This window comes from Panthera uncia, chromosome F2, assembly GCF_023721935.1.
Source record: "Panthera uncia isolate 11264 chromosome F2, Puncia_PCG_1.0, whole genome shotgun sequence".
Taxonomy (NCBI): domain Eukaryota; kingdom Metazoa; phylum Chordata; class Mammalia; order Carnivora; family Felidae; genus Panthera; species Panthera uncia.
Window position 1 is genome coordinate 18,745,296 of NC_064812.1, and position 8,849 is coordinate 18,754,144.

The 8,849-nt window shown below is 41.0% G+C and overlaps 1 non-coding gene across 1 annotated transcript; it reads right to left on the reverse strand.

The window, feature by feature from the left end:
* Window positions 1–3,136: 3,136 nt before the first annotated feature.
* On the reverse strand, window positions 3,137–3,243 carry LOC125925002 (U6 spliceosomal RNA). The gene has a single exon (XR_007458658.1). It is a non-coding gene; the product is annotated as a U6 spliceosomal RNA (small nuclear RNA).
* Between the last annotated feature and the right edge of the window lie 5,606 nt (window positions 3,244–8,849).

The window sequence follows — 8,849 nt, forward strand, 5'->3', positions numbered from 1 at the left end:
TCAATAGAAAATTTTTGTTGAAATTTAATTGTCAATGGAATTGTCTTGACTATGAAAAATGTAATCCTTGGCAATTAATAAGTTACAAATAATGACACATGGTATGATAATTAAACTGTATTCAAAATATAGAATATTTGGGACACCTGGGTGGCTTAGTCGGTTGAGTGTCCCTGACCTCGTCTTGGGTCATGATCTCACGGTTTGTGGGTTAGAGCCCCGCGTCAGGCTCTGTGCAGACAGCTAAGAGCCTAGAGCCTGCTTCAGGTTCTGTGCCTCCCTCTCTCTCTCTGCCCCTCCTCCACTCGCACTCTCTAAAATGAATAAACGTTAAAAAAAAAATACAGATTATTCTTAAGAGTCAAGGTAACGATACCAAGTGTCATTGAGGATACAGAGCAACTATAACTCTCAAACACTCCCGTGGGAATTGTACCAAATTGGCACAATGGCTTTGGAAAATTCTTTAAAAACACCTATTAACCTTGAATATAAACATACCTGTGGTTTCATGTGTAAGTTTATATGTCATAAAAATAAGCTCTTCTGTCCATCAAATAAAATACATAAGAATCTCATAGATGCTTTATTCATAATATCCCCAAACAAGAAATTCATGAAATGTCTAAAAACAAATATGGAGTGGGGTGCCGTGTGTCTTAGTTGAGCGTCCGACTCTGGCTCAGGTCATGATCTCGTGGTTAGTGACTTCCAGCCCCATGTCAGGCTCTGTGCTGACAGCTCAGAGCCTGGAGACTGATTTGGATTCTGTGTCTCCCTCTCTCTCTGCCCCTCCCCCACTTGTGTTCTGTCTGTCTGTCTGTCTGTCTCTCTCTCTCTCTCTCTCTCTCTCAAAAATAACTAAACATTAAAAAAAATTTTTTTAAATAGAGAGAAATTATAGTGTACCCACAAAATGAAATACTATTTATCAATAAAAAATGACTGCTACTCACAACAATATAAATAAACGTCATAAACAATGTTGAACAAAAAAAAGCCAGACCCTAAATTCCATTCAAAAGTGAGTTAAAAATAGGCAAAATGGGTATAAGTTGGTAGAAGCCAGAATGGTGCTATCTTTGGTGGAGAATATTGTTTGGAAGGGATTACAAGAGAGCCTTCTGGAGTGCTGAAAATATTCTTTCTTGATCTGGGTGCTAGTAATATGGCTATGTACACATGTCAAAATCCTTTGAATTGCACACTTAAAATTGGTGTACTTCTTTGTATGAATTATACCCTAATGTAAACAGTTTTGAAAGTTTAAGTCATGATTTTAAAATATAGGAAAAAGAGAAAAAAAATCATGATATATCATAGCCTTAGACTGCTAAATACTATTCTTGTTCTGTGGATAAGGAGCTGAAGGGAGAATGCTTTTGGAACATTCTCTTTGTAAAAATCCCTCTGGAGGGTTTTAGGGAACTCCCAGCACCAGATAAACTGAGCCTGCAAGCCATAGGAGAAAAAAAGCAAGCTCGTCTTTTATCAAATTAAAATGTCAACACTTTTCTTATTTCTCCAGTGGTTGTTTCTTTTTAAAAAGTTTCCCACAAGGGTTGACAGTGGATATTTGTGGACTTGGCCTGATTGGGAATCAGCAGGTTATGCTTTAAGCCCCCTCTACTTCTGAGTAGGGAGGTACATTTGGAGGAGTCAGTTAACCTCTCTGTGATTTCAGATTACCAATTGATAAAAATAATATTACTAGCAATAATGAGAACAGCCCTGTCTAGTAGCTCTTGAATATTTGTTATGAGCTGGCCACTTTGCACACAGTATCTCCAACCTTGTACGGTAGGTCATATTATTGAGAGGCAACATAGTATGTTCTCTGGAGTCAGATTCCCTGAGTTAAAAACCTGGTTCTGCTTCTTTTCAAATGTGTAAACTCGGGCTCTGGTCTCTTCATCTGTAAAATGGGAATAAAAAAAAACAACAAAAACTTTCCTCCCAAGATTGTTGCTAGGATTAAACTGATTTATATTAAAGCATTGAGAATATGCCGGGCACATACTAAGGGCTATAAATATATGTCTCATATAAATATATGAGTAAAATGACAAAAATAACTTTAAAGATGAGAAAATGCAAGTTCGCAGTGACAATGACATACCCCAGGGGTGAGGCAGTGAGAGCTGCAGGGGCAGGCAATGAGAGGGCTCATTGTATGTGGGCTTTTTTTTCCCTTTTCTTTGAGAAGATAAGTAAGACTTTTTGTTATCATCATGCCCTGGCAATTTAAAACTATGTCGCAGATAAAATACTCTCCCACTGTTTCCATACCCCATCCACTCTGGACATCCCTGCATCGAGGTTTATGAAAAGCCTAAAGTGTCACAAGCCTATATTCATCAAATTTCAAAGTCTGTACTCACTGAACCTCCTCTAAGGGCCATTTTTGTTCTTAGAATACATTTCCTGAAACCCCTGTCTGGTGTATGTAGTATCCACGTCTTCTCCTTTGAAACAATTTTCATTCAAGAAACAAATGGTAGTACCTACCATGTACTAGGTTCTGCATTCTATCTTAGCCACTGGACATACAACGTGAACAAGACAATGTCCTTTGGTCTCTTAGAGCTTACATTCTAATAGGGTGAGACAGAAAGTAAACAAATGCATTATTTTCAGATGACAGTAAGTAACTGAGGAAATAAACCATTTCCTGAGCCTGAGCCACTCTGCTTAATGCAGTAACCCTTAGCCACATGTGGCTATTGAGTTTTTAAAATATGATTAGCACAGAGGTGCCTGGGTGGCTCAGTCGGTTGAATATCCGACTTCAATTCAGATCATGATCTCACAGCTTTTGAGCCCCAAGTTGGGCTCTGTGCTGACAGCTCAGAGCCTGGAGCCTGCTTCAGATTCTGTGTCTCCCTCTCTGTCTGTCCCTCCCCCACTCACGTTCTGTCTCTGTCTCTCTCTATATATACAAAACTAAGCATTAAAAAATGTGATTAACACAAATTGAATTGCGATGTAAATTCAAAACACACATGGATTTCAAAGACGTAGTATTGAGGAAAGAGTGGTATATCTCATTAGTAACTTTTTGTATTTATTCATGTTGTTAAGACCAAGAGTTTTTTATGTATATTTACCATGTCCGGTGTTCTTTAATATTTTTTTTTTAAATATGGAACGCTTCACGAATTTGTGTGTCACCCTTGTGCAGGGGCCATGCTAATCTTCTCTGTATCGTTCCAATTTTAGTATATGTGCTGCCGAAGCGAGCACTCTTTAATATTTTCTATAGCACAGATTTTCTAATGATGAATTCTCTCAGACTATGTTCATCTGAAAAAGTCTTTATTTCTTTTTTTAAAAAAAGATTTTAAGTAGGGGCGCCTGGGTGGCTCAGTTGGTTAGGCAACCAACTTCAGCTCAAGTCATGATCTCACAGTTTGTGAGTTCGAGCCCCACGGTGGGCTCTGTGCTGACAGCTCAGAGCCTGGAGCCTGCTTCGGATTCTGTGTCTCCCCCTCTCTCTGCCCCCTCTCCTGCTCACACTCTGTGTCTGTCTCTCAATAATAAATAAACGTTAAAAAAATTAAAAAAAAAAAAAAAAGATTTTAAGTAGTCCTCTACACCTAACATGGGACTCAAACTTACATCCCAAAATCAAAAGTCACATGCTCCACTGACAAATAGAGAATTCAGGGTTGATGGCTTTTGTTCTTTTAGCACTTTGAAGATGTCATTCTATTGTCTTCTGGCCTACATCGTTTCTGATTAGAAATCCACAGATTCTTATCTTTTACTCTGTATGTAATGTGTATTTCTTTTCTCTGGCTGCTTTTAAGATTTACTTTTTATCCCAGGTTTTCAAAACTTTTATTATGTTTGAGGTTTTCCTTGCTCTACCTGCTTGGGGTTCTGTTGAGCATCTTGAATACATGGATTGACATTTTTCCTCAAATTTGCAAAGAATGTTGCCGGGGGTGGGAGGGGTTCAAATAATTTCCTTTTTTTCCTCTCCCCTTTTTATAAAACTCTATTTGCACGTATCTTGACACTTCATATTGTCCCCTGGACACTAAAGCTCTGTTCATTTAGTCTTTTTACCCTCTATGCTTCAGTCGACATTGTTTCCATTGCTGTGCTTTCAAATTCAGTGTTGTTGCTGTCGTTGTTTCCTTCTTTGCGTCTAATCAGTCGTTAATCCTCCCAGTGAAATTTTGGATATTGTTTCATTTCTAGAAATTCCATTTTTTAAATCCTTCATTTTTTCCCTCACTAGGCTTGTGTTTCCCTTTAAATCCTTGAAGGTATTTATATTTGCTGTTTTCAGATCCTTGTCTACTAATGTCATTACCTTTGTCATCGCTTATCTTGTTTATGGTGATTGCTGTTTCTCCTTGGAGTCAGTTGCATTTTTTTCTACTTCTTCATATGTCCAATATTTTTTCTTTCATTAGATCCTGGACATTGTGCATTTTACAATGTTGAGTGCTGGACATTTTTTTAAAATATATGTTCCTTTAAAAAGTATTGGATTTTATTTGGGCAGGCACTTAAATTACTTGTTATTCAGCCTGAGCTTTTCAAAGTTTTCTTAGGAGTTTTTTTTAGGGCAGGTTTTGAGTGTCCTTGACTAGTTTATTTTCTCTCGTAAGGCATGACCCTCCACTGTCACCACTGAATCCTATGGGGCTTCAATAAGGACTCTTTACTCTGGTTGACCAAACCTCAGACATCTCCCAGCCTTGTGTGTGTTCCAGGAACTCCTCAATTTACAGTTGTGTGGTTGTTCTTTGCCCAGTCAGACTCACGGACTCTCACCCATCACATCTGTGGTTTAGAATTCAACACCATACTCAAGGGGACCTTTATGCAGATTTTGGAGCTCTTTCTCTGCACAGTTCCCTCCTGTCTGGTACTCTGACCCTCAAATCCCAGACACCTCGCTCCTCCAAAATTCCAGCCTCTGTCTCCTTCCTTCACTGCAATCTGAAAAGTGCCTCCAGACAGAAAGGCCAGATGCACAGAAAGTCCACCTTGTTTATTTCCTTTCTCTTGTGAATCACGGTCCTGTACCGCCTATTGTCTAATGTGCAGAAACAGTTACCCCCTACACTTCATCCAGATTTCTCATTGTTTTCTGTCAGAGGGTGCTCCCATTCCAGTGACCCCATCATAGCCAGAGGCAGAAGGAAGCATGTATGAAATTAGACATTTTCTGAAAATAAATGTTTTATTTTAAGATAGTGTTTTTTAAAAATATTAAAAATATTTATTTATTTTTGGGTGGGGGGAGAGAGAGAGCGAGCAAGCAAGCATGAGAGGGGGAGGGGCAGAGAGAGAGAGGGACAGAGGATCTAAATCGGGCTCCATTGTGACAGCAGAGGTCCGATGAGGGGCTTGAACTCCCAAACCTGGAGATCATGATCTGAGCCGAAATCAAGAGTCAGACTCTTAACCCACTGAGCTACCCAGGCACCCCCAAAATGTTGTATTTTTTTTTAAGTTTTAAATCTTTTATTCTTAAAAACTAAATGGATTCCAAGGGCACCTCATCATAAGAAACATCTAATCTCGTACACTGGTTTTCAAACTTGGCTGCAACTTAGAATAACCTGGAGTATCACTCTCAGAGTTTCTGATTTAAATGGTTTGGGATGTCACTTAAGCATTAGAAATGTTTAAAGCCTCCTTGGGGCACCTGGGTGGCTCACTTGGTTAAGCATCTGACTTCGGCTCAGGTCATGATCGCAAGTTCATGATTTTGAGCCCCAGGTTGGGCTCTGTGCTGACAGCTCAGAGCCTGGAGCCTGGTTTGGATTCTGTGTCTCCCTCTCTCTCTCTGCTCCTCCCCACTCATGCTCTGTCTGTCTCTTTCTGTCTCTCAAAAATAAATAACCTTTAAAAGAAAATTAAGAAATGTTTAAAGCCCCCTTGGTGAGTCTACTTTGCAGCCAAGCTTGAGAACCACTGACTTGGTATACTGAATTTTTAGTGACTGATGCTACACTATGGAGGGGGGGATGTAGTGTGTGTATAGGGGTGTTTGGGTGCACACACAACAGAGTGTACATGTATACGTGCAGTATACCCCCCACCTACCTCTCCAGATCAGTGGCTCTCAAACATTACTGTTGGAGAAACCCTGCTCAAGATGAATGCCTAGCAAAACTTTTCCAGCTCAGGATGTGCCTTGCAAAGCCTAAGAAAAGAGTACAGGATGTTATTCAAGTGGTGAAGGGCCACTAGGAGCAGCTGTTTATAAATGAGTAAGGGCCTATATTTCATGGACCAATCATTTGACCATGTGTTCATTAACATGAGGCAAGGTGGCTGTACCCGAATGTGACCAGAGAAGGCATACGTTTGCCCTGCCGGGGCTCAGAGTAGAGCTCATGTCTGTCTTCTCTGCCCTCCAATTGCTTCAGTTGTTCAGACCAAAGCCACACGTAAAGGAGTATTCATGGTTAATTTATCTCTGCTGAATCAGAGATGAAATGGAAAAACTTCACACCGTAAACTGAATTTTCCTCTCTGGATGTACTGAAAAAGAATGAAAATATGAAGGTCATGTACATTCATTTATAGCCAGGTATTTCCTATGTGCCATCTGAGTAATAGCACCAGCCGTCTTACAGAATACGACAGCCTCATTGTAAAGAAGAAACCAAGGAAAGCTTCAGAACCTTCTCTCTCGGGATTTCATTCAGTGAGCACAGAGGAAAACTAGAGCCGATGAAAGTATATCTGCCCTCCATGAAGCACACAAGACTGCCTAAAGCCGGCCTAGTGTCTGTTCCTCATGGAATCTCAGAGGCTTCTGTGAGGAACTGCTAGGGCTCCAGTGAGCACAGCATGAAAACTATTTACAGATAAGGACCATTCCAGGTTTAATGTCCTGTGATCCTGTCATTACAGCATCTTGCCCAGGTTAGGCAGCCAATTAACTGTTTATAGAATATGACTTTTTCTTTCTTCATCTCACAGTGGGGATCCCTCCCCACTAAAGATACTAGTCCCTTAATTTTTCCCGTGAATACTCACACAGACTGGCGTCATGCAAAGGACATAGGCAGTGGACAGAGCTGACTTCAAATCTCACAGCCAGCTATTTCTGTGTGACTATGGGCACATTACATAAAAATCTAAAATTCATTTATCCCATTTACAAAAGGAGAATGAAAACAGAGTGTCTGGGTCACTCAGGGTAATAGCAGGATACTGATGACATCCCAAATTTGGTAATTGATGAGAATTAAAAAAAATTTTTTTATTGTTTATTTAAAATTTTTTTTAATGTTTATTTATTTTTGAGACAGAGAGAGACAGAGCATGAACGAGGGAGGGTCAGAGAGAGGGAGACACAGAATCTGAAGCAGGCTCCAGGCTCTGAGCTGTCAGCACAGAGCCCGACACAGGGCTCGAACCCACAGACCGCGAGATCATGACCTGAGCCGAAGTCGGACGCTTAACCAACTGAGCCACCCAGGCGCCCCTTATTGTTTATTTTAGAGAGAGTGAGAACAGAAGCCTGGGAGGGGCAAAGAACAAGGGAGACAAAGAATCCAAAGCAGGGTCTTCACTGTCAGCTCGGAGCCCAAAGTAGGCCTTGGACCCATGAACCATGAGACCGTGACCTGAGCCAAAGTCAGAAGCTCAACCAACTGAGCCACCCAGGTGCCCCTGATGCAAATTTCATACAAGGACTATTCACAAAGGTATGGGCAGCGTTTAGGGGAATCTGCAGCGTGGAGCAATTATGACACTCAGCCTGAAGGGAGGGCAGCGTTCTGGGGCACTAGCTGTGTACAGAAGAGTGCCTAACAGAAGCTGCATGTCTTGGGAGAGGGGTGCAGCCAACCCAGAGTGACCCAGAGGAGTAAATACCCTGACCTCACTCTCCTCTCATCTTCCACTTGCCTGTCACTGCCTTGCATGAACCCAACCCAGGGGGCAGCTAGAGGACTGAGGAGAAGGGGAGAGAAGGACAGGGGGGAGAACTTGGGATGGAAGCACATAAATAGCACAATGCCTACATAACATACTTTGAGGATTAAACGCAATAGCCAGGTTGCAGTAGATGCTCAGTGTGTGGCCGTCTCTCTTTCCTCTGGCACTTAGCTCCTTCTGCTTAGGCTGTGTCTCCTGGCCTCCTCCTTTGAATCCGTTCCCCATCTAATTCTTCCCAGAGGCCTGGCTCCAGCCCCGAGCACCCAACCTTTACTAACTCCATCTGTCCTCGACATACTTGCCATTCTTGAAGAACTGTAGTATCACATTCGCTTATCTGGACGGCAGTCTGTCTCTGGCTAAAACGCTTCCCCCTCTACCCTGAAAACATCCACAGTCGAAGTAAATGGGAAAAGGGGTGGGTTCAGGCAACAAAGAGTAAATAGCACCCTTATTAAAACTTGTACTTTACTATTTGACAATAAATTTCATGAAAAAAAAAACCAAAAAACTTGTACTTTACTATGTGGACACAAGACCTTTGCCACAGTTTTAACTTGTTCACTTATTTGGCGTTTTAGGCCAGAAAGATTAGCACCAGCAGACAGAAAAGAAAATTAAAAAACAAGAAAGAGAAGAGAAAGAAAGGATCTCAAAACATGGTGGAAGTAATGATTGAGATTTAGACTAAGAGGAAAGAGACAAAGAAACAACAGAAGTCCCAAGGACATTCATGAGCAAAATCAAGATGTTCCATCCCTTGAACAAAGGTAAATTATGTTCAAAGTTGTCTGGTTAAAAATGCAGAAAATAATATGATGTTATACCATATGGTTTCTCTCAAAAGATGGTGAAAGTCAAAATTGTATTGAACCTTGAAAAATATTGCCTAGATTACCTGGAAAATTCACTCACGTGGCATGCTTCATTTT